This window comes from Mus musculus, chromosome Y (genome assembly GCF_000001635.26).
Source record: "Mus musculus strain C57BL/6J chromosome Y, GRCm38.p6 C57BL/6J".
In the NCBI taxonomy this organism is placed as follows: Eukaryota; Metazoa; Chordata; class Mammalia; order Rodentia; family Muridae; genus Mus; species Mus musculus.
This window is the reverse complement of record NC_000087.7, coordinates 39,770,267-39,796,104: the sequence shown is the minus strand read 5'-3', so window position 1 is coordinate 39,796,104 and position 25,838 is coordinate 39,770,267.

Genomic DNA, 25,838 nt, shown 5'->3' with positions numbered 1-25,838 from the left:
CCCCCTTTTTGTTGTATTAGTTGAACTGTGATCAGCATCTGTCTTAGGTCACCCCCATCCATTCCAAATCCTTACCCATCAATGTAGTGACAACTCACTTTCCCCATACTGTCTTTGGTTGATATGTGCATGTGAGGCTCTATCCTGTCCTTGCTTTCTGAACCAGCATGTTGAGCCAGTTTTGGGGGATGTTCCTGCTTCCAAGACTGCCATAGTCTTTACTAAGTTGTTTATCATCCCTGTACAACCTTCACATACATGCCATACACCAAAGCATTCCTCCACACACAACAAACAGCAGGAATGCCCAAAAGGCCATCCCTCCTCAATTTTTTTTAAGAATTCCACAGTTACCCGGATGATATCCAGCCGTTACTTTGCAGTTGCAATGTAAACACGGGTGTTGTTCACAGCAATAATCGATGCTTGCAGTTCCTTCATCTTTTTGTTGAGATCATTACTCCAATTTCCTAGCAGCATCGCACCAATTGCATGCAACAGTTTTGCAGCTCTGAAAAAATTCTGATACTGAACAGAGTTTACAAACATTCCTGACTTATGAGTAATGCAGGAATCAAACACTAACTGCTCCAAAATATTCACCTGTTCCTGCAACCAATCTACTCTTTGGTTAACCATAAGGACACCAGCTTTCAAAATTGTATTAATTTGCTCTTGTATGGCAAAATCACTGGCAGTATTAGAGGATACATCATTGGGAACTGAAACAGTTCCAACTGAATTAGTATACAACTGCCTCCACCCTAAGTGGCATTGGCAGAGGGAGTGCTTTCACTATTCCCCATAACAGTCTTTCTTGTGACGATACCACTTGCAGGTGCATCAGGATCAGGCAGAGGGTCTTCAGGTGTATCATCTTCGTCCACTTTGCATTCTCTCCACGGCCTTGTCAGTCTACCTGGAACTAAGACTGGGTTCTCCTAATCCTTTGGAAACACACAGACAGCTACTACATACATCTGATGTGAACCTTTCCATTTTGCTATGAGGACATCCATCCATAGTATAGACAGAACCACACCCTGCTGAGGGGTACAATGCTGGTCTGCAGCTGATTTTCCATTCTTATCCAAATTATTCTTATAAGAATAAAGAGGCTGACATTTAATTTTTCCCTAGGGGATTTGAAATGCAATCCTATTCCCACTTTTTGTTTTAAAATGTGTCTTTGATGTGGCATTGGCTCTTTCTACAATTCCTTGTCTTTGTTGGTTATAGGGTAGTCCGTGGATAACTTTTATACCTAATGCATTAATTAAAAAAATGTAAAATCTCTGGGAGACATCAGCAGGTCCATTATTAGTTTTTATCTGTCTAGGCATCCTCCATGCTACAAACAACTGAAGGCAATGAGATATATCATTAGGGGCTTTTTCCCCTGTTTGGGCGGTAGCAAATATAATGCCTGAATATTTATCAATTCTCACATGAACATATTTAAGATTTCCATCTTAATATGTGGGTAATATCCAAGTGCCAAACATGAAGAGGCTTAATACCTTGGGAATGAACACCAATGGGCCTTTGTGACAACAAGGACACACAATGTGCACATTTTAACACAATCTCTCGAGGCTGTTCTCTGATAATCCTAAACTTTTGTTTCAAGGTGCCTGCATTAACCCGAAAGTTTCTATGGTAATCTGCAGCAAGTTGTACTGGAGAGGCACTTATAAAAACAAACAGGTAATGAGTACATGAGTACATTCATCTGCAACAGAATTTCCCCTGGCTATAGGCCTGGGCAATCCTGAATGAGATAAAAAATGTACAATGCAAAAAGGTTGTTTTCATTGCCAATTTTTTTTTTTTGCAAGGAACAGAGTAAGGTACATACAATGGAAGTGGCTTTAATTACCCCAAAGGTTTCTAATTGCTGCACTGCCTGGACTACATACTGACTACCTGAAACTAGATTAAAAGCTTCCTCAACCTCTTGAAACAATTGAAGGATAGCATATAATTCAACAGCGTGTGCAGATTGATAGGGAAATACCTGAGCTTGGGGTTGATTTCCTTCAACATCCACCATGTCCACAGTGCCTCTGGATCAATCAGTAAATACATTAACAGTACATGGGATTGCCTCAGTCCAGGCAATTCTGTGTTATATCATAGGATTTCTCATGACAAACTGAAGCCAAGGACTGGTGGGATAATGATTCTGGAACTGACCAGTCATGCTGGTGCAAACAATGGCCCAATCATTATTAGTGGACACAAGTACCTCAATCTCTTTCGGAGTATAATGGCATGATTATTACATCCGGTTGATAACCAAAAGCTCCTAGCTCAACCTTTATCACTTAAGAATTAGGTGGGCTATGCTTTTAGAGTACCATGGCAGTACCTTGGCTGGGGGAGTGATATAAATATACCCAACATAAAGACCCTTTTTGCTAAAATAGTCCCATGGGAGACTAATCAGTAGCAATAACACAAAAAATTATAGGCAAGGTGGGATCAAACATATCAACTTGAGCCTTGGCTAAACCTTGGTCCACCTTTTGCAAACAAGCTCTGGATAAGGGTGTTAAATGGCCAGGAGATTGTAAATAGGAATCTACTTTTAAAATATCGAATAAAGGGTGTAATGCTGTATTGGCAAGATTACAATAGGCCCAAATCCAATTGATATCTCCTAACAATTTCTGAAAATCATTCAAGGTATGCAATTTATCCATCCTAATTCCAGTTTTAGTGGCTCGACAACAGTATGTCTCAATTTAGTGCCTAAATAGTGTTTTACTTCTGTCTTTTGAAAGTTTTCTGGGGCTTCACCAAATTTCACCTCTCCAACTGTTTAGTTAGGGTCCCAAAACTTCTTCTACTTCCACATTAAATGATCAACAAATCAAAATATCATCCATATAGTGGTATAAATATACTCTAGGATACTGTTGTAGGATAGGTCGCAATGCCGTATCTACATAAAGCTGGTACAGAGTAGGGTTATTTGCCATATCTTAGGGTAGAACCCCCACTCATATCCCAAATAAGTGGCAGAATGATTAATTGATGGCAAAGTAGAGGCAAATTTATCATCAGTCGGATGCAGAGGAATGGTGAAAAAACAATCTATCAAATCTATCACTATTAAGGTCCAATTTATTGCTAACGATGAAATCATTGGTAACCCAAATTGCACTGACCCCATGATTTCCATCTGGGTACTGACTGCATGTAAATCATGGAGTAACCTCCATTTTCCTGATTTCTTTTTTATAATAGAATTAGGTGTATTCCATGGTGAAATAGATTCTCTAACACGTCTGCATCAAGTTGTTCTTTAACCAACATGTGGGCAGCTTCCAGGGTTCCCTTAGGCAGAGACCACTGAGACACCAACACAGGCCAATTCAATTTCCTTTTAATAGATATTTGCTCAGTGGCCACCATGAAAAACCCAATACCTTCCTGCCACTTTGACCTCTAGGAGAGATAGGTGAGAGTCACCTATCCTCATTTTTGCCAAGACTTTTACCCTTCTGATAGTTCATCCCATTCATGATAGCTTGAATCTGCAAACTATGTCTTTTCTGAAATTATTTTTACACCCATCTTGGTCATAACAACTCTTCCCCCTAATGACATGGGGATTTGAAGAACATATGGCTGAAAACTATCCCTATGTCCTGCCTCAGCACTGCAGCTGGGGTCTTGTGCAAATCCAAGACTTTGAAGAGTTTGAGCCGTGGTCTAAAGGGGCCAAATTTTTGGCCAATCTGCTTCTTTTATGATGCTGTGCTCATCCCATGAATCCAGTAAGCCCTATATAGAGACTCCCTGAACTTCAAGTTTAAACATAGGGCGATTCTCCGTAGTCATAGAAAACCACACCCCAATGTCTACAGTGGAGCTGAAGCCCCTATTACCCCTTTTCTGTCCCCTTGAAGGGAAGCTAGCATGGTGACTAGGCAAAGGCAAAATTTGAGCAATTCTTTCTCCAGGGGAAATGGCAGACACCCCTGTGTAGGAGGAAATCATGATCTTAATGTCTCCCTCATAGTCAGGATCAATGACAACAGGATGGATAATTAATCTCTTAATGGCTGCTGAACTATGTCCTAATTAGAGGCCAACAGTGTTTTAGGCAAAGGAAGCTTAATGTCTGCAGTAATCATCTGCCCACCCATATCTGGAGTTAATACAAGTCTGGTGGTGGCACAGATGTCCAGCCCTGCACTTTCTGTTGTGGCTTTGCCGGGACACCCATAGACTATTGGGGAATGTGTTGAAGGTTCGCCCATGGTGTGGGAGTCTGCTGCATGGCCCCATAAATTTGTGGGCCCAGAGGCTGCCCTCACCCCCACAAAATCTGTTTTTTGGCCTACTGCCTGTTGAGTGAGACGTTAGGGGATGACCATCTACATCCCACTTGGATTGACATTCTCAGGCCCAATGATTTCTTTGCAACTGCAGGGACATATCTTGGGCTGCAGCATGCCTGTCTGAATCTCCAGTCTTCCTTTACTAGGACAGTCTCCCTTGAAGTGACCTGGCTGGCAGCAAGAGCAGCATCTCCAGTTGATTCCCCTCTGCCATCCACCCTGATGAGGAGTTTGCCTTTGAGCCTGAACTATGGCCCTGCTAAGCCCTGGTTGTTCAGTGGAGTGTCCACCACATCTTGGCAAACCTTTGGCCATACATCCAGCAGATTGCTCTTATAAGGGCATATGGTGTCTCTGCAGGGTTTCTTGGCCTGCTCATATGCTAATTGCTTGATCAATGGCATCGCAGCATCAACATCCGGAAATATTCTCCTGTCTGTTTCCACTAGTTGTGCTAGGAAGTCTGCAAACTTCTCATTGTGTGCCTGTATCACCTTAGACAAGCTGGTCTCAAGGTCTCCAGTGCCTGATAGCATCTTGCAAGCTGTAAGAGCAGAGCTATTAATCTACTAATAAACTTTTATAGGATAACCTGTTTGATTGTTAGCAAAATTCCCTTACCCCATTAACATGTCTATATTCCAGGCTGCATTGGAGAGTCCAGTGGTAGCATTAGCTGCAGCCTGCTCAAGGGCATGATCAATATAAGCAGCCTTAGATTTTAAATAACCTCCTCCCAAAAGAACAGCCTTGCAGAGGTTCTTTCAATCTAAAGGAATCATACAGTACTGCTCTAGGGACTCAACCTGAGTTATGGTCAACACAGCCTGGACCCCATAAGCCAAAATGTTCCTTCAATCTTTGTACAGCCTTCCAATGCAAGGGTTCATGATACCTTGCCCCTGTTGATCCTGAAATAGTGGGAAGGTTACTACAACAGAGGGCACATTTTTCCAGATTTCTGCATGAAGTCTATGCTTATCCCTTTTGCCTCCCTCATCTTTATGGGGGATGAAAAGGCAACATAGGGGCTGAGGGTTTGGGTAGTCTAATGTGCCTCAAACACAAGAGGTACATCCAACTACAAATGACATTGCTGCTATCAGTTCTGTCACAGTCACTTGTAGAACCTTCATAGCTAGAATCCTTCTTCTCTTTCTTATCTTTCGTTTGTTGTTTAAGCTGTTTAGGTTTTCTGCTGCTAACCTGAAAAGCAATCTCCTTAGCCTCCTCAAATGCCACTGCTCCTTCCTCTATTTCAGCTGTGTACTTTCCACTGGTGTCCCTCAAGCATGCCCTGACCAAGTATCAGATGGCTAACATCCCTAACACGTAGAGGACTTTTCATATGGGAATCTTGGAGATCCCTTTCCAAACACTCTCACCACAGTTGATTAATATACCCTTCCTCTAAAAAACCATGGGGTTTCCTTGGAGGGGTTGTCTAGAAATTAGTCCACTGTCTCTGCTTTCATGTTAATATTACTTGTTTTAAGAAGCTGGGTCAACGCCATTTCTACTTTCACTTTAGATGAAGTTTAACCCATATTGTATAAATTCCCTCCATCTCTCTATCTGAGATCCTTAATGCATTATCCCTCCCCCCCCTCCCTGGGAACATGACAGGCCTGTGCTTTCTTTACTTACCCTTGCTTACCATCATGATGTGTTTCCTGTATGGGCTACCACTTGCCAAAGAGACAAGATGACAGGGACACCAGACAGGTTCACAAAGCTTCCTTCTTTACTTGAGGCAGGTGCTACTCTTATTCACTCGTGGCAACTGACTTCATCTCGCTCCACACAACCTCATTCACTTAGAATCACACATGCTCCATGCATGAACCGAGCACGAACTCAGAGTGGTCACAGATAGGCTGACAGATCTGGATTATGAGGAATAATATAACTTGGCAGTCAGCTTAGGCATGCAGTTTCACTGCACATGTTTGGGCAAGGCATTAAACATGTGGGGTTCACGGGACCTGGCAATGGGCCAGGGCATCATCTTGGCCCATGCAGCTGCACGTGCTTCCCACAGGAACAATAAATCTAAGTCTCTTACTCTCTAAGACTATTGCAGAGAGTGTAATCCAATATTCTTCTAGATGACTGATTGACATGTCTGCTGTTATCGCTGTCTGCAATCATTCTAGACCTAGCTTCAGTTGTTAGGGTCCAGTTACACGGGCAGTAGTCCCCATACGGACACCAGCTGGTAGCCTGATCCCCATAACCATTGTGAGGATGAGAGAAATAGCTTCTTTCTTTTTCCTGGTATTTTTGAAGTCATAAGTGTCCAGAACTTCGCTATTAGGGTGGTAGTAAATCCTAGGTTTGGGGAGTCGTGAGCAATTGCCATCATGAGCCTCCGCTGTGCCTAACTGGTAAACAAGTAATGTGCGCAGATGCAAGAGTAAATTCGTGCCAAGTCACTGCCCATCCCGGGGCGTAGTAGTGGGGTGATGAGTGAGCAGCTAATCAGGAGCTGACACATCACATGGAGGGGTATATAAGCAGCAGCATTTTCCTTGTTTGTTGTTCTTCTTTCACCTGTGCAATCAATGCTCTCCCAATAAATGTGTGCAGAAGGATCCTGTTGCAGCGTCGTTCTTCCTGGCCAGTTGAGAACCTGCAAGAAATGGTGCTGAAACCCAGGACGAGAAACATCTTCGGGCACGAGGGAAGACCCCCTGCTACAGGGAGGATTCAGAACTGCATCGCAGAGAAGGAGTGGTTGATAAAGGTTCCCGCAAAACAGACTGTTGAGAAGGATCTGGCATGGATTCAGAACTCTTCAGCTGGGGAACGGTGGTAAGGAAGTGTTCCCGCAACACAGAATGTTGAGAAGGATTCAACTGCGTGGATTCAGAACACTTCAGTTGGGGAACAGAGGTACCCGTAAGTAAAAGAAAATTAATGTGAGTCTCTGAGAGGTATGCTTTCTTACACAGTAGGTCCAGTAATTTTCGTTGGGGTTGTGTTGCTTGCTTTCTTTCTTAGCCTTGATATAATGCTATTGCCTTAATTTTTCATCACCCTGACAATGAGTGTATCTGCTGGGGGTAGCTCAGCAGACACATAAGATCATAAAGCAAGTGTAGATAAACTTGTGGATCGACCTTGGGGCTAAGAACCTCACATAGATAAGTGAGTACCTCAAGGACACTTTATCCAGGACAAGAAATATGAGCTAGCTGTTAAGGAAGGGCAATGACTTTTGCAGGAGCACCAGGGAAGCATATAAGAAACAGAGAGAAATGAAAAAGAAGGCACAGATAGAAAAATAAGTAAAATAAATAAATAAATAAAAATAAATAAAAATAAATAAATAAATAAATAAATAAATAAATAAATAAATAAATAAATAAATAAATAAAAAGTTATTTTGGAGCTCTCCTAGGGACAGAATAAAAACGGGAGATGTCTTGCTCTGGCTCCTATGGAGATATTTTTAGCTTTGGAAAACTTTATCTGCTGGCTGTCCATCCTTTAACTTGTTTGAAAAGCAGCCTCAATTTGCACAGCAGAAAGTGATAAAAGCACTGTGGCTGGGCCTTAGGTTCAGCTGAAAATGCCCGGCTGAGTGCCGAATGCAAATGGAGCTCTTAAAGGGGCAGGCAGCCTCTTATAGATGGACCTTTTGTTCGGGGATTTGGAGAGAGATTAGATTCTCCTTGCTGGGATGTCCTATTTCCACTGATCAAGCTGAATTTGCATGGAATAGAGATATGCTTCTTGATCAATGTTGATTTGCACAACATACAGGGTGTCCAGTGCAGGTATTTGAGCAGGTGAATCAGATTGCCATAAGGGTATGGAAATCATTGCCCACCGGTGTTGACAGTGATGTAGAACTCCAGAGGGACAATGAGGCACTGAATCAGGTGAGAGAGGAGCACTCTAAATTAGTTTGGGAGAGAGGGTCTGTTTGTGTTTCCTCAGGATCATCGACAACAGCTGCAGGTCCCGGAGAGGCTGACCAGAGCAATTCAGGGCAGGTGGAGCTGTGAGGACGTGAATGTTCCTGTGGCTGGAGGTTCTCCCGCTAGTGAAAACTGAAGAGCTCTTTGTTCCTGAAAACTATGCCATTGACGAATTAGGGTGTTTCCTCAATTCTTTACATCTAACGCCAGATTTTAAGCCTTAATGGAACTTGAATAGCATCCATCATTGCTGGCAATTTTACCTCTGCTTTTTCTTACTTTAAGGAATGGGTGGGGGTAATTTTGTTTGCTGCTGCCATCTGCTGTGGGCTTGTGTCCATGCTCTGGTTGGTCTGCAAGCTCAAAACCCAAAACAAACAAGACAGTGGAAAGGTAGTTTTCACTAAAGCACTTGCAGCCATTGAACAAGGGGCCTCCCCTGAAATTTGGCTATCCATGCTTAAGAATTAATTGACATCTGAATTCTCTGCTCTTGTGCTCCTCGGTTCTGTGGAAAATGAGAGAGACTCAAAAATTAAAGCTCGCCTTAGGCCATACTCAGCTCTTGCAACCCTAGAGGCAAGACTCATTGCACAGGTATGAGTGAGTAGGTCGTTGACTCTTATGGATTGTTGGGCTAAGCACCACATAGGAGTCGCTCAGAGGTTTGGGCACTACTAGAAGACAAGTCGATTTGCTTGAGGGTTGAGTGTCCAAGTGTCCATCCCCTAGGAAAAACGGCACGGGAGCAGGTCAGGTTTGCTCTGGGTAAAAGCCTGTGAGCTTAAGAGCTAACCCTGTACATGGCCCCTATTTCTGCACACTAGGGAATCAACGTCTATCTTCATCCATTAAAGAGTGGCTTGCATTTTAATAAAATAAAAACGGGGAGATTTCTTGCATGCGTTCAAATGGCCAGGAAGAACGAGGCTGCAACAGGTTCCTTCTGCACACGTTTATTGGGAGAACATTGATTGCACAAGTGAAAGAAGAACAACGAACAAGGAAAATGCTGCTGCTTATATACCCCTCCATGTGATGTGTCAGCTCCTGATTAGCTGCTCACTCATCACCCCACTACTACGCCCCGGGATGGGCAGTGACTTGGCACAAATTTACTCTTGCATCTGCGAACATTACTTGTTTACCAGTTAAGCACAGCGGAGGCTCATGATGGCTATTGCTCACGGCTCCCCACACCTAGGGACTAATTGTGTTACTGCACAAAAATCTCTTGACTGGACAAAGACAGCTGTAGCAACACATGGGGCCAATCTGGAGCTACAACCCCCCAATAATGTTTACCAGGTCATAGAAACTGGAATAGTCCAGGTATGATTGCAGAGGTGTCTATGAGAAGTAGGCATATCTCCTATATATTTCCCTAACCCTGAAGTTTCGGCTAAAATGAACCTATTTTTATGCTACCCCCAGGGTCTAGGGCTTGCAACTGAAGTCACAGCAATTTATCCATCTAGTGCTTCTCCTTCATAGTAAGTGGGCCCAGCTGTTTGTGATATTGGTTATTTTAGTTTGTATAGACACCTTTTCAGGATGGGTGGCAGCCTACCCAAACAAAAAAAAAAAAAAAAGAAAAGAAAAAAAGAAACTTCCAATGTTGTGCTTAAGAAAATCCTAGAAAAAATTTTCCATGGTTTGGAATATCTAAGGTAATTGGGTCTGACAAAGTACCCACCTTTTTTGCCCAGGTAAGTCAAGGACTGGCCATCCAACTGGGGGTTGATTGGAAATTACATTGTGTTTATAGACTCTAGAGTTCAGTCTAGGTAGAAAGGAAAAAAAAAAAAAGAAACTTGACTAAATTGACCTTAGAGACCCACGGTGGGAATAACTGGACAGCCCTCTTTTCCTTTGCCTTGTTCCAAGTCAGGAAACACTGGGAATCTGTAAGATCACTCCATTTGAAATCCTGTATGAGGGAGGGGGTCTCCACCGCTTACTGAAGTGAGACAGTGTTATATCCTTTAAAATTTAACCCTGGTTCTTCATTGTTTACACTCATGAAAGCCCTAGAAGTCGTTAGAAACACCGCCTGAGAGCAGCTCAAGGAGGCCTATGAACCAAGAGATTTGGTGATACCACACCAGCTCCAGGTGGGAGATGCAGTTCTTGTCTGATGACATCCAGCTGAGAATCTATAACCTGGTTAGAAAGGCCCTTGAATCGTGCTGCTGACCACTCCCACTGCTGTCAAAGTAGAAGGCATCTCTCCTTAGATTCATGCCTCTCATGTAAAGCGAGCTCCTGAAGAATAAATCCCCTTAGTTGACCACACTCATTTTTATACTGATATAGCTTCAGGTCAGGGATGGTGATTTCTCCTGAAGTTCTTTTATTGTTAATTATTTCCACTATTCTATTTTTTTTGTTTTTGTTTTTCCAGATGAATTTAAGAACTGCTCTTTCCAAATCTTTGAAGATTTATGTTACAGTTTTGTTGAGGATTGTGGTTTTTTTTTTATAGATTACTTTTGGTTAGATTGCCATTTTTACTATGTTAATTCTACAAATCCAAAACATGGGAGATCTCTGTGTTTTCTCAAGTCTTCTTCCATATCTTTCTTGAGAGACATAAACATTTTTTCATACATATTTCACAGTATACTAATCAGAATGCCCAAGATCAAAAAATCATCAGTTGTAAAGGAGTAGAGAAAGAAAAACACTTATCCATAATGCAGTTGGATTTCAAAGTGGTAGATCCACTCTGGAAATCCATCTGGAGGTTCTAAGATAATTGGAAATATATCTACCTGAATACCCAGAAAACCACTCTTGGTCATATACCCAAAAGATACCCCACTATGCCACAAGTGTATGTGCTCTATTATGTTCATAGAAGTCTTATTTATAATAACAAGACAGTGCAAACAAACTAGATGTCCCACAATGAAAGAGTATATACAGAAAATTTGTTCCATTTACACAATGGACTACTACTCTGATATTAAAAATTAACATATCATGAATGTTGCTGGAAAATCCATGGAAGTAAAAAATATGATCGAGTGTGAGGTAAGCCAGATTCAAAAGGATATTCATGGTTTGTACTCACTAAAATTTCATATTATTCAAAAAAGTACTGAATACTCTGGATGCAACCCACAGGACTCAAGAAGTTTAACAATCCGAAGGGCCCTGAATATAGTTGAAACAATTTTTATTTTTCATTTGGGCTGTGGACACTTCTGTGAATGAAAAAAAGTAGCTAAGTCACAAGAACATACAAGGATATACTCATTTCTCAATCCTTCTGAATGCAGACATGTGACCATCTGCCTAGGCAACTTTCATTAGATGAAAAGTGACAAATTGTAACTTCTAATTACAAGCCAAATTAAGCCTTTCTCCCTAAGATGGTTTGTTTAGAGCATTTTATTGTAATAATAGAAATTTGACTGGAAGACTCATAAAGTAACAAGATAAATTTATAAGTTCTCATCGTGTACTTTTCAAGTTCTGTGGCATTTTTTTACACACAATAATTTCTACACACCCTTTGATTAACATGGATGTTTAATTTCTATATTAGGAAATATTAGTTAATATACTGTATGACATCATAGTGAATTATTCTTTTTATATGTAGTATTTTGTAACTATTTTTATTTTTATTTATTTATCTATTTATTTATTTATTATTTATTTTTACAAGATATTATCTTTCTTTACATTTCAAATATTAGTCCTTTCTTTGTTTCGCCACAGATAATCCCTATTCAATTTTCCCTCTCTGTGTTTCTACGAGGGTCTTCCTCCATCTACCCATTTTACCCTCCCCACTCTGGTACATGCCTACACTGGGGAATCAAGCCTTCACAGGACCAAAAACCTCTCCTCCCACTGATGTCTGACAAGGTCATACTCTGCTATATATGCAGCTGGAACCATGGGTTGGTGCTTAGTCCCTGGGTGCTCTGGACAGTCTGGTTGGTTCATATTGTTGTTCTTCCTATAACGTTGCAAACCCATTCAGATCCTTCAGTTCTTCCTGTAAGTCATCTACTGGGGACTCCAAGATCAGTCTGATAGTAGTCTTTGAGCATCAGCCTCTTTTCTTGCCAAGAAATGGCTGAGCTTCTAAGGAGATAGCCATATTTGGTTCCTGTCAGCAAGCACATGTTGGTATCCACAGTAGTGACTGGGTTTGGTGTCTGTATATGGGATGGATCCACAGGTTGGGCAGACAATGGATAGTTATTCCTTCAGTCTCGGCTCTGCAGTTTGTCTCCATATTTTTTCCAAGGAGTATTTTGTTCCACACTCTAAGAGGGATTGAAACACCCACACTCTCATCTTCCTTCTGTTGAGCTTCATATGGTCTGTGAATTACATTTTGGATATTCTGAATTTTAAGAATGCTATCCATTTATCAGTGAGTGTTTACCATGTTTGTAATTTTGGGATTGGGTTACCTCACACAGGATGATATATATTATATCTTTCCATTTGCCTGTGTATTTAATGAAGTCATTGTCTTTGTATCATTAGCATATAATTTTATCTCTATTGCTCTATCCTACAGCTTGAGGTCGAGGATGATTCCCCCTGAAGTTCTTTTATTGTTGAGAATAGTTTTTCCGTATCCTGGATTTTTTTTTTAATTCCAGATGATTTTGTAAATTGTTCTTTCTATCTTTATGATTAATTGAGTTTTAATTTTGATTGTGTTTTCACTGAATCTATAGATTGCTTTTGGCAAGATGACCATTTTAACTGAATTAATCGTGCCAATCTATGAGCATGGGAGTTCTTCTGAGATTTTCAATTTCTTTCTTCAGAGACTTGAATTTCTTGTCACACAGATGTTTCACTTGCTTCGTGCGAGTAACAGAAAGGTATTTTCTACTTTGAGAAAATGTTAATGAGATTTTAAAATTTGATTTACATTTGTTGTGGAAATACAGAAGTTTTGCACAAAGTCTTTGAAATATACTTTATGGTTTATTATGTTTAACATTATGGAAAAGAATCAGTTACATATGCAAGCAATTTGTACATTTTAATTGAATTATGATTTACACTAAGTCTTAACTGAGTCAATATAGGAAAAAAATTAGACCTTCTATTTGGTAGAACAGAATAAAACCCTACTTTGAAATACAATCAATTTTCTAAAAAAGATTCTCTCTCTCTCTCTCTCTCTCTCTCTCTCTCTCTCTCTCTCTCTCTCTCTCTCTCTCTATCTATCTATCTGTCTGTCTGCAAACTTTAATTTTAAAAATCTAAAACATAAAATAAAACTTCTCTGATAATATCTTAGGAAAAAAATTGTAATTATTTCCCATTAGATGATTTTTTACTGCTATTTTCCTTTTTATAAAATGAAAAGAACAATTTAATTTTTTTGAGCATCCTTTTCCTATTTGTATAAATTTGACTGCTTTCATTACTTTACTTTACAGGGACATGATCAACAACAAATTATATGAGCAGTATAAAAATATGTTTCAGAAGTTGTATGTGGGTGTACAGAAATTCAATAAAGAACAAAAAAAAACCAGTGGTTGGTATAATAAATAACTTTATAATTACCCTTGTATACCTATGTATCAAGTAGGAATGGAGAAACTAGCCTTGTGTTCGACACATGAAACTAAATTAAGTCTCATTATCTAACTATCCTTGGTTCTTTTCTAGTCCTACTGAATTGTAAATCAGAGAGGTATGGTCACATACTATAACAATGAAAACCACTAAGAATTTTAATGGAGAAGAGATCATAAATTTCCAAGGGGCAGACATTTGCTGAGAGATGAAGAGAGGATTACCAGTTTTTACAATATGTCAGCCTCAGGTATAGTTGAAAGATAGACAAAGATTACTTACTGTTGTCATCTGGACTCTGTCGTTAATTTTAGAAAACCAACTCAAACTAGCAAATTAGTTTTTACAATCCTAAACTTAGTCCCTATTTAGTAAAAAAAAAAAAAAAAAAAGTGTATGGAAACAACTTTCCTAACAACCCTGGCAAAATACTCCTGTGGACGAATATCACCAAACTATTTTAGATCATCTCCCATTAATGTAACAATCACTGTAGTCATCAAATCGTTTCCATGTAAGATCTGAGGCAATTACCATATTAACCATTTTTTTTATTTGGTTGGTTAATTGTTTGGGGGGTATTCAATTTGAAATGAACAGGAGATCATTTCCTGCCTGCGAACAACATGGAGGGAGCTGCCATTATGAGTCAGTTCAGGAAAGAGATAGGGACTACAGATAAAAAATAAATAAATACTCCAAATGAAGGCCATTTTTAAACCTTTCATAGCATGGCAAAAAAACACTGTAGTCATTTACAGACCAAAAGCTAGAACCTCTTTGTAGTGTGGGCATTGGGCTTAGCATCCTATTCAGTATACTAACTTACTTGGAAATTATCATAAAAAAAATATACTGAATATTTTGTCTTTAGATCTCTAAAAACCTCAGAAATACTTATCAAAATAACAGACAACAATAAGTTCAACAGAATAAGTTTCATGTTTTTTCAACAAAAATTAAGGCTGTTTATAATATTAAATATTTGTTATGAGTAATTTTTTGCTCATTTGGTCATAAATATATATGTTTTTGGGAACATAATTCTAATAACTTAAAATTTATATTTTGTATTATTATGTATAACATTGGCAAATTAGATAAGACATGCTCATTCATTTTAAATTCATAAATCTACTCCTATTTTCTGCATCTTTTAAAAATCAGAAACCTCCCTAGGCAAGATCTTAAACTACTGTTCTCCTGTATGCCATGACATTTTTAGCAGATATTTAAATGTATTAACTGATCTACAAATGAGTGCAAATCTGAAAGACCAGAATCTCTGTTACCTTTCACATAATGACTCAATTCGATTTAAAATATGACTACAATTAGAAAAATACCCAAATCCTAAAGTCAAATCCTCACCTCTTTTATCAGTCATAGAAAATCTTTTAATAGCTATGGTACTGTAATCTGTAATCCCAGAATTTAGCAGTTGAATGCAGGAGGATCAAGACCTTTGACTGTCCATAGCTACATAGAAAGTTTGAGGTCAGCTTGAGTAATGTAGGACTGTCTCAAATAAACCTGTCCCCTACAAATCAAACAGAAATATAATATTAGTATAAAGATATAAAAATAGTAAATATTTCTGTCACTTCAGTAAGAAAATGTTGACCAGAAATACTAAAATAAATGTACAATTGGAATTTTTTTTTACTAAATTTTTGAAGGGAAAACTATTGAAATCTGGATATCCATAGAGTTCCCTGTTTAGAACATTATCCTGACAGCATATAGCCCATAACTGGTAAGAAGCAAGGCTTGGAGAATCACAGGAGTTGCCTTGCCCAGACTTTAGAGATGGCAGCAAATAACTGTAAGTATCACCTGTTATTTTAGACTGAGGAAGTGCAATTGATGATGACATGTTCCAATATAATAATAGAAAAACAAAAAAACAAACAAACAAAACCTATTATTTCTGCTTTAGATATTGGCAGGGCCATTCTAGCCACATCATTTGACAAAAGCACAACACAGCTCAGAAAATTGTTTTGATGACATCAACAATTATCAGACTTAAAATCTGTCCATGTGCTTCAAACTTCTCTCATCTTCTGGGGTTATACATGGTTGTATTTATGAGATCTCTAAATGATCCCTAGGATTAGGAGCATAGTGTGTAGAGTTGAAAGTGGATATATAGACTGGAGAGATAAAATGGGAACCATGGTGATCCTTGGATTGCCTGTGCCACATACCTTTGCAGTTGTGGTAATAGATTCAGTGCAGATTTGCAATACCGTCTATGAGCACTACCCTAGCACACAGTACAGTGCTTTCTTTTCTTTTTTCTGGGCTTTTGCCTGTAACAGGGAATATACCTTGGATACTACTGGGTTGTGTGTGGAAAATAACAATCATTGGATCAGTTCAAAGCTATGGGAGCTGCCAGTTAATAGGCTAAGCTTCAGACTACATCCTTCAAATGGATAAGTAGGGTCCAGTCTAGATGCATTTCTGGATCCCCAGAATACATGAATAGCATACAGTGTTCTAGAGTAGTATCCAGCTTAAAGATACTTTTGTTGCTCTTGTGTTTTCCCTCTTCTGTATCCCCCAAGTTCATGCCGCTTTCTTGGCATGACTCACAAATGAGCCTTTGTGTAGTAACCTGTGGTATATGAGAGGAGTTGTCTGAATAGAGATGAAATATTGAGTCATGGCAAACACAACTGTGGAAATAGAAACCATCCAGGGGCAAATGTTGTAAAATTAAAATAGTCTGTGAAAGAAAAATGCTTTTGCTTTCAGAAGGAGAGTGAATGGAGTTCTTCACTAAGCTGGAAGGGGGCTAATAAAGGACTTTTTTTTTTTTACTGGAGAATTTAATAAGAATTAACCAAAACCCAGGTGCAATTATTCTTACAGGAGTGAACAGGATAGATGGGTAGAGTTTGGCTAGTATAAGATACTTGATTTAATGACATTTGAGGTCCTTTTTCAAAATCATGATCAATAAATTCTGCCCTATGTGACATTTCTACTATATTTGTTTGAAAGATGAATAAACTAGGATACATAGATATAGATTTTTAGTATAGTTCTTGAACATTCATGATGTGACATTTAAATATGTATCATCAGGACATATTCTAGAGCTCTGCATTAGGCACACATAATCTATAGCTCCTGGGGACATACACAAAAATGAACAAACATGACTTTATAGTGTTTCTTGTCTTCATAATGGAATACATTTTATGAATAATCTAAAAGCAATAGGTTCAGTTTCTATGTTCTTAGAGACAGAACCTAAAAGACCCTAAAAACTCTAAAAAATAAAAAAAAATAAAAAAGAAGAGAAAAGAAAAGAAAATAAACTTGAAGCTTTAAATAAACAACAAAAACCCTAAAAAAAAAAACAACAAAAAAAATCAAAAACACAAACAAATAAACTACAAAATAACATAACATTTTTGAAAAAAGAAAACTAAAAGAACCTAAAACCCTAAAGAAAAACAAACAAAAAAATCAACAAAAAATTCTAGATCTCTACAAAGAACGAGAAAAACATAAAATCATTACCACAAACAAACAAACAAACAAGCAAAGAACACCAAAAACCACACTAATGATTAAAAAAAAAGAAAAAAATAAACTTGCCAAATACACTGAGAACAACCCTAAAATCAATTAAAAACGGTAAAAAAAAATCGTAAAACAATAAAGCAAAACCTAAAACTTTAAAAAACCCTAAAATTATTAAACAAACACTAAATGACCCAAAAAATCTAATTTTATAATTCTTAATAAATATTTTTAAAACCCTAAAATTCTATAAATAAGAAAACACAAGAACTCTAAAAAGACCCTGAAAAAATTATAAAACTGTGTCTTTCTGCACAAAATCAGGCCATTCTGTCTTCCATCACTGAATGGGGAGGGCTCAGTATCCCTCATCACTATCTGATAAGGTAAAGACAGTTGATGAGGGATGAAGAGTCAGTTTTCATCAAAGGTATTCCTTTTGAAGGTGATAGATTGTTCATGCTCTACTGGAAGCCAGATGTCCAAGAGTTTATGGGAAACACAAATGATTTGAATGGGTTGTAACAAAGGGGAGAAAATGAGATATGAAGTTGGCAGTAGGAGTTAGGTGGGAATGGGCCGTGTTTTGTTCTGGGAGGAGTTACTAAAAGAATTGGAAAGTAAATTTCATCAAAATATTTGTGTGCAATTCTCAAGGTATTAAGGAAAGTAGTTCTTAATATACCATGTCTGTACTGAACACATACAGACCACTTATATTGCCATCTTCTAAATAACAACTTCTTATACAGCAGTTTCATTACATTGAGGGCAAAAGTAATCCATAGGTTATTTAAAATAAAGAAGAATCTGGGGAGATGGCCCAGGGGTAAAGCTAAGTGTTTGGTCAAACTTTCACCTGCAACAACGGTGCTTATGAATGGGAGTGGGAGAGACAGAAGGATGACAGTGGCTTCCTGAATGTCAGCCTCACTCCTAGTTCAGCAAGAAACCCTGTCACGAGGGGAAATTAAGGAGTGAATTAACAGAAAACAGTATACCCTTCCCAATCCTCTGCACTTACGAGTATATTTCTGTATGCATACACACATCAATATGATTACTGTATAAAAGAGGTTACTTTCCATAAATTATAGGCAAAAGCAATGTTGTTTTAGCCTAGAGACCTGAAGACTTTTATATCATTAGAGTCCTAGAGAAACTCTCAAGATATTGAGGATGGGCATATCTTCTTCGTGTGCAAAGAAAACCTCAGTTAAGTGTGTGTGTCAGTGACTCTAAACATCTTTCCTCCTCTAGATTCCTATTTATTCCACAGAATGGTCTATAAATAATGAAATTATGAAAATAAGACTTTTGATTTGCATTTCCCTGATGATTAAAGATGTTGAACATTTTTTCAGGTGCTTCTCTGCCATTCAGTATTACACGAGTGAGAAATCTTTGTTCAGATCTGAGCCCCATTTTTTAATGGGGTTATTTGATTTTATGGAGTCTACCTTCTTGAGTTCTTTATATATATTGGAAATTAGTCCACTGTCCGATTTGGGATAGGTAAAGATCCTTTCCCAATCTGTTAGTGGTCTTTTTGTCTTATTGATTCAGAGCCACTAGTCAAAAAATTACACCCTTGCACTAAGCAAGGCTTTTTAATCTCTTTAAAGGACTACTGGTGTATGGGGGTCCATGTAATTTTTCAGTTCCCAGTCTGCACCATTTTTCGGTGGTGGCAGCAAGAAGCAGGTCATAAACATAATGAAGAAGAAAAACTTGGGGGATTTCTGACCTGAACTGTGCCAAGTCTGAATGGAAGGCTTCATCAAAGAGAATAGGAGAGTTCTTGAATTTTTGAGGTAAATGTCTCAAAGTTAGTTTGTCCAGCCTATCCCTAATCTGGGTCTCTCACTTGAAAGCAAAGATTACCTGACTCATGGGATGTAGTTTTAGGCAGAAGAATGTGTCCTTCAGGTGCAGGACTATATAATAATGTCTGTCAGGGTGGAGAGAACTAAGTAGATTGTAGGAGTTAAAGACAATAGGATGAATATTTCATACTCTTTCGTTTACTTTTATTAAGTCTTGTACTGGCAGATAAACATTAGTGCCTGGCTTTTTAACTGGTAGTAATGGAGTATTCCAGGGAGATTGACAAGGGACCAAAACACCTAGTTCTATGAGCCTTTGAATGTGAGGTCTGATTCCCTCTTGGGCCTCTCTGCTCATGGGGTATTGTTGTACCCCAATAAAAGTCACACCAGTTTTCAGCTTCATAATGATGGGGGGCACCCTCTTTGCCTCTCCCATACCTTCCATCTCTGCCCAGGCGTGAAGATAATCTCTCTAACCAGGTCCATTCTAGAACTTTTCTCGATGTGGCTTGAGGCTCATATAATCTATATACTTCTAATTTTAAAACTAAAATTATATAGAGAGGGGCTTATCAAGAGATTGAATTTTCTTCCAAAGAGAAGCTTATTTTGGCTTTTAATGTGATAGTAAGTCTCTAACCAACAATGGGGTTGACATTCAAGAACGTTGAGGAAGGAATGAGTTACTTGGCTTCTTCTTAAATTAACTTTCAACAAGTCCCTTCCACTCGACTCGAGCCCCGGGCTACCTTGCCAGCAGAGTCTTGCCCAACACCCGCAAGGGCCCACACGGGACTCCCCACGGGACCCTAAGACCTCTGGTGAGTGGAACACAGCGCCTGCCCCAATCCAATTGCGCGGAACTTGAAACTGCGGTACATAGGGAAGCAGGCTACCCGGGCCTGATCTGGGGCACAAGTCCCTTCTGCTCGACTCGAGCCCCAGGCTACCTTGCGAGCAGAGTCTTGCCCAACACCCGCAAGGGCCCACACGGGACTCCCCACGGGATCCTAAGACCTCTGGTGAGTGGAACACAGTGCCTGCCCCAATCCAATTGCGCGGAACTTGAGACTGTGGTACATAGGGAAGCAGGCTACCGGGGCCTGATCTGGGGCACAAGTCCCTTCCGCTTGATTCGAGCCCCGGGCTACCTTGCCAGCTGAGTCGCCTGACTCCCGCAAGGGCCCACACAGGATTCCACATGTGATCCTAAGACCTCTAGTGAGTGGAACACAACTTCTGCCAGGAGTCTGGTTCGAACACCAGATATCTGGGTACCTGCCTTGCAAGAAGAGAGCTTGCCCACAGAGAATACTCTGCCCACTGAAACTAAGGAGAGTGCTACCCTCCAGGTCTGCTCATAGAGGCTAACAGAGTCACCTGAAGAACAAGCTCTTAACAGTGACAACTAAAACAGCTAGCTTCAGAGATTACCAGATGGCGAAAGGCAAACGTAAGAATCCTACTAACAGAAATCAAGACCACTCACCATCATCAGAACGCAGCACTCCCACCCCACCTAGTCCTGGGAACCCCAACACAACCAAAAATCTAGACCCAGATTTAAAAACATTTCTCATGATGATGATAGAGGACATCAAGAAGGACTTTCATAAGTCACTTAAAGAATTACAGGAGAGCACTGCTAAAGAGTTATAGGCCCTTAAAGAAAATCAGGAAAACACAGCCAAACAGGTAGAAATCATTAAAGAAAAACAGGAAAACACATCCAAACAGGCGATGGAAATGAACAAAACCATACTAGAACTAAAAGGGGAGGTAGACACAATAAAGAAAACCCAAAGCGAGGCAACGCTGGAGATAGAAACCCTAGGAAAGAGATCTGGAACCATAGATGCGAGCATCAGCAACAGAATACAAGAAATGGAAGAGAGAATCTCAGGTGCAGAAGATTCCATAGAGAACATCGACACAACAGTCAAAGAAAATACAAAATGCAAAAGGATCCTAACTCAAAACATCCAGGTAATCCAGGACACAATGAGAAGACCAAACCTACGGATAATAGGAATTGATGAGAATGAAGATTTTCAACTTAAAGGGCCAGCTAATATCTTCAAAAAAATAATAGAAGAAAACTTCCCAAACATAAAAAAAGAGATGCCCATGATCATACAAGAAGCCTACAGAACTCCAAATAGACTGGACCAGAAAAGAAATTCCTCCCGACACATAATAATCAGAACATCAAATGCATTAAATAAAGATAGAATATTAAAAGCAGTAAGGGAGAAAGGTCAAGTAACATACAAAGGCAAGCCTATCAGAATTACACCAGACTTTTCACCAGAGACTATGAAAGCCAGAAGAGCCTGGACAGATGTTATACAGACACTAAGAGAACACAAATGCCAGCCCAGGCTATTATACCCAGCCAAACTCTCAATTACCATAGATGGAGAAACCAAAGTATTCCATGACAAAACCAAATTCACACAATATCTTTCCACGAATCCAGCCCTTCAAAGGATAATAACAGAAAAGAAGCAATACAAGGACGGAAATCACGCCCTAGAACAACCAAGAAAGTAATCATTCACCAAACCAAAAAGAAGACAGCCACAAGAACAGAATGCCAACTCTAACAACAAAAATATAAGGGAGCAACAATTACTTTTCCTTAATATCTCCTAATATCAATGGACTCAATTCCCCAATAAAAAGACATAGACTAACAGACTGGTTACACAAACAGGACCCAACATTCTGCTGCTTACAGGAAACCCATGTCAGGGAAAAAGACAGACACTACCTCAGAGTGAAAGGCTGGAAAACAATTTTCCAAGCAAATGGACTGAAGAAACAAGCTGGAGTAGCCATTTTAATATCGGATAAAATCAACTTCCAACCCAAAGTTATCAAAAAAGACAAGGAGGTACACTTCATACTCATCAAAGGTAAAATCCTCCAAGAGGAACTCTCAATTCTGAATATCTACGCACCAAATTCAAGGGCAGCCACATTCATTAGAGACACTTTAGTAAAGCTCAAAGCATACATTGCACCTCACACAATAATAGTGGGAGACTTCAACACACCACTTTCTTCAAAGGACAGATCGTGGAAACAGAAACTAAACAGGGACACAGTGAAACTAACAGAAGTTATGAAACAAATGGACCTGACAGATATCTACAGAACATTTTATCCTAAAACAAAAGGATATACCTTCTTCTCAGCACCTCACGGGACCTTCTCAAAAACTGACCATATAATTGGTCACAAAACAGGCCTCAATAGATACAAAAATATTGAAATTGTCCCATGTATCCTATCAGACCACCATGGCCTAAGACTGATCTTCAATAACAACATAAATAATGGAAAGCCAACATTCACGTGGAAACTGAATAACACTCTTCTCATTGATACTTTGGTCAAGGAAGGAATAAAGAAAGAAATTAAAGACTTTTTAGAGTTTAGTGAAAATGAAGCCACAACGTACCCAAACCTATGGGACACAATGAAAGCATTTCTAAGAGGGAAACTCATAGCTCTGAGTGCCTCCAAGAAGAAACTGGAGACAGCACATACTAGCAGCTTGACAACACATCTAAAAGCCCTAGAAAAAAAGGAACCAAATCACCCAAGAGGAGTAGACGGCAGGAAATAATCAAACTCAGAGGTGAAATCAACCAAGTGGAAACAAGAAGAACTATTCAAAGAATTAACCAAACGAGGAGTTGGTTCTTTGAGAAAATCAACAAGATAGATAAACCCTTAGCTAGACTCACTAAAGGGCACAGGGACAAAATCCTAATTAACAAAATCAGAAATGAAAAGGGAGACATAACAACAGATCCTGAAGAAATCCAAAACACCATCAGATCCTTCTACAAAAGGCTATACTCAACAAAACGGGAAAACCTGGACGAAATGGACATATTTCTGGACAGATACCAGGTACCAAAGTTGAATCAGGATCAAGTTGACCATCTAAACAGTCCCATATCACCTAAAGAATTAGAAGCAGTTATTAATAGTCTCCCAGCCAAAAAAAGCCCAGGACCAGATGGGTTTAGTGCAGAGTTCTATCAGACCTTCAAAGAAGATCTAATTCAAATTCTGCACAAACTATTTCACAAAATAGAAGTAGAAGGTACTCTACACAACTCATTTTATGAAGCCACTATTACTCTGATACCTAAACCACAGAAAGATCCAACAAAGATAGAGAACTTCAGACCAATTTCTCTTATGAATATCGATGCAAAAATCCTCAATAAAATTCTCGCTAACCGAATCCAAGAACACATTAAAGCAATCATCCATCCTGACCAAGTAGGTTTTATTCCAGGGATGCAGGGTTGGTTTAATATATGAAAATCCATCAATGTAATCCATTATATAAACAAACTCAAAGACAAAAACCACATGATCATCTCGTTAGATGCAGAAAAAGCATTTGACAAGATCCAACACCCATTCATGATAAAAGTTTTGGAAAGATCAGGAATTCAAGGCCCATACCTAAACATGATAAAAGTAATCTACAGCAAACCAGTAGCCAACATCAAAGTAAATGGAGAGAAGCTGGAAGCAATCCCACTAAAATCAGGGACTAGACAAGGCTGCCCACTTTCTCCCTATGTTTTCAACACAGTACTTGAAGTATTAGCCAGAGCAATTCGACAACAAAAGGAGATCAAGGGGATACAAATTGGAAAAGAGGAAGTCAAAATATCACTTTTTGCAGATGATATGATAGTATATATAAGTGACCCTAAAAATTCTACCAGAGAACTCCTAAACCTGATAAACAGCTTCGGTGAAGTAGCTGGATATAAAATAAACTCAAACAAGTCAATGGCCTTTCTCTATACAAAGAATAAACAGGCTGAGAAAGAAATTAGGGAAAAACACCCTTCTCAATAGTCACAAATAATATAAAATATCTTGGCGTGACTCTAACTAAGGAAGTGAAAGATCTGTATGATAAAAACTTCAAATCTCTGAAAAAAGAAATTAAGGAAGATCTCAGAAGATGGAAAGATCTCCCATGCTCATGGATTGGCAGGATCAACATTGTAAAAATGGCTATCTTGCCAAAAGCAATCTACAGATTCAATGCAATTCCCATCAAAATTCCAACTCAATTCTTCAACGAATTGGAAGGAGCAATTTGCAAATTTGTCTGGAATAACAAAAAACCTATGATAGCAAAAAGTCTTCTCAAGGATAAAAGAACTTCTGGCGGAATCACCATGCCAGACCTAAAGATTTACTACAGAGCAATTGTGATAAAAACTGCATGGTACTGGTATAGAGACAGACAAGTAGACCAATGGAATAGAATTGAAGACCCAGAAATGAACCCACACACCTATGGTCACTTGATCTTCGACAAGGGAGCTAAAACCATCCAGTGGAAGAAAGACAGCATTTTCAACAATTGGTGCTGGCACAACTGGTTGTTATCATGTAGAAGAATGCGAATCGATCCATACTTATGTCCTTGTACTAAGGTCAAATCTAAGTGGATCAAGGAACTTCACATAAAACCAGAGACACTGAAACTTATAGAGGAGAAAGTGGGGAAAAGCCTTGAAGATATGGGCACAGGGGAAAAATTCCTGAACAGAACAGCAATGGCTTGTGCTGTAAGATCGAGAATTGACAAATGGGACCTAATGAAACTCCAAAGTTTCTGCAAGGCAAAAGACACCGTCAATAAGACAAAAAGACCACCAACAGATTGGGAAAGGATCTTTACCTATCCTAAATCAGATAGGGGACTAATATCCAACATTTATAAAGAACTCAAGAAGGTGGACTTCAGAAAATCAAATAACCCCATTAAAAAATGGGGCTCAGAACTGAACAAAGATTTCTCACCTGAGGAATACCGAATGGCAGAGAAGCACTTGAAAAAATGTTCAACATCCTTAATCATCAGGGAAATGCAAATCAAAACAACCCTGAGATTCCACCTCACACCAGTCAGAATGGCTAAGATCAAAAATTCAGGTGACAGCAGATGCTGGCGTAGATGTGGAGAAAAAGGAACACTCCTCCATTGTTGGTGGGAGTGCAGGCTTGTACAACCACTCTGGAAATCAGTCTGGCGGTTCCTCAGAAAACTGGCCATAGTACTACCGGAGGATCCAGCAATACCTCTCCTGGGCATATATCCAGAAGATGCCCCAACAGGTAAGAAGGACACATGCTCCACTATGTTCATAGCAGCCTTATTTATAATAGCCAGAAGCTGGAAAGAACCTAGATGCCCCTCAACAGAGGAATGGATACAGAAAATGTGGTACATCTACACAATGGAGTACTACTCAGCTATTAAAAAGCATGAATTTATGAAATTCCTAACCAAATGGATGGACCTTGAGGGCATCATCCTGAGTGAGGTAACACATTCACAAAGAAACTCACACAATATGTATTCACTGATAAGTGGATATTAGCCCCAAACCTAGGATACCCATGATATAAGATATAATTTGCTAAACACATGAAACTCAAGAAGAATGAAGACTGAAGTGTGGACACTATGCCCCTCCTTAGATTTGGGAACAAAACACCCATGGAAGGAGTTACAGAGACAAAGTTTGGAGCTGAGATGAAAGGATGGACCATGTAGAGACTGCCAT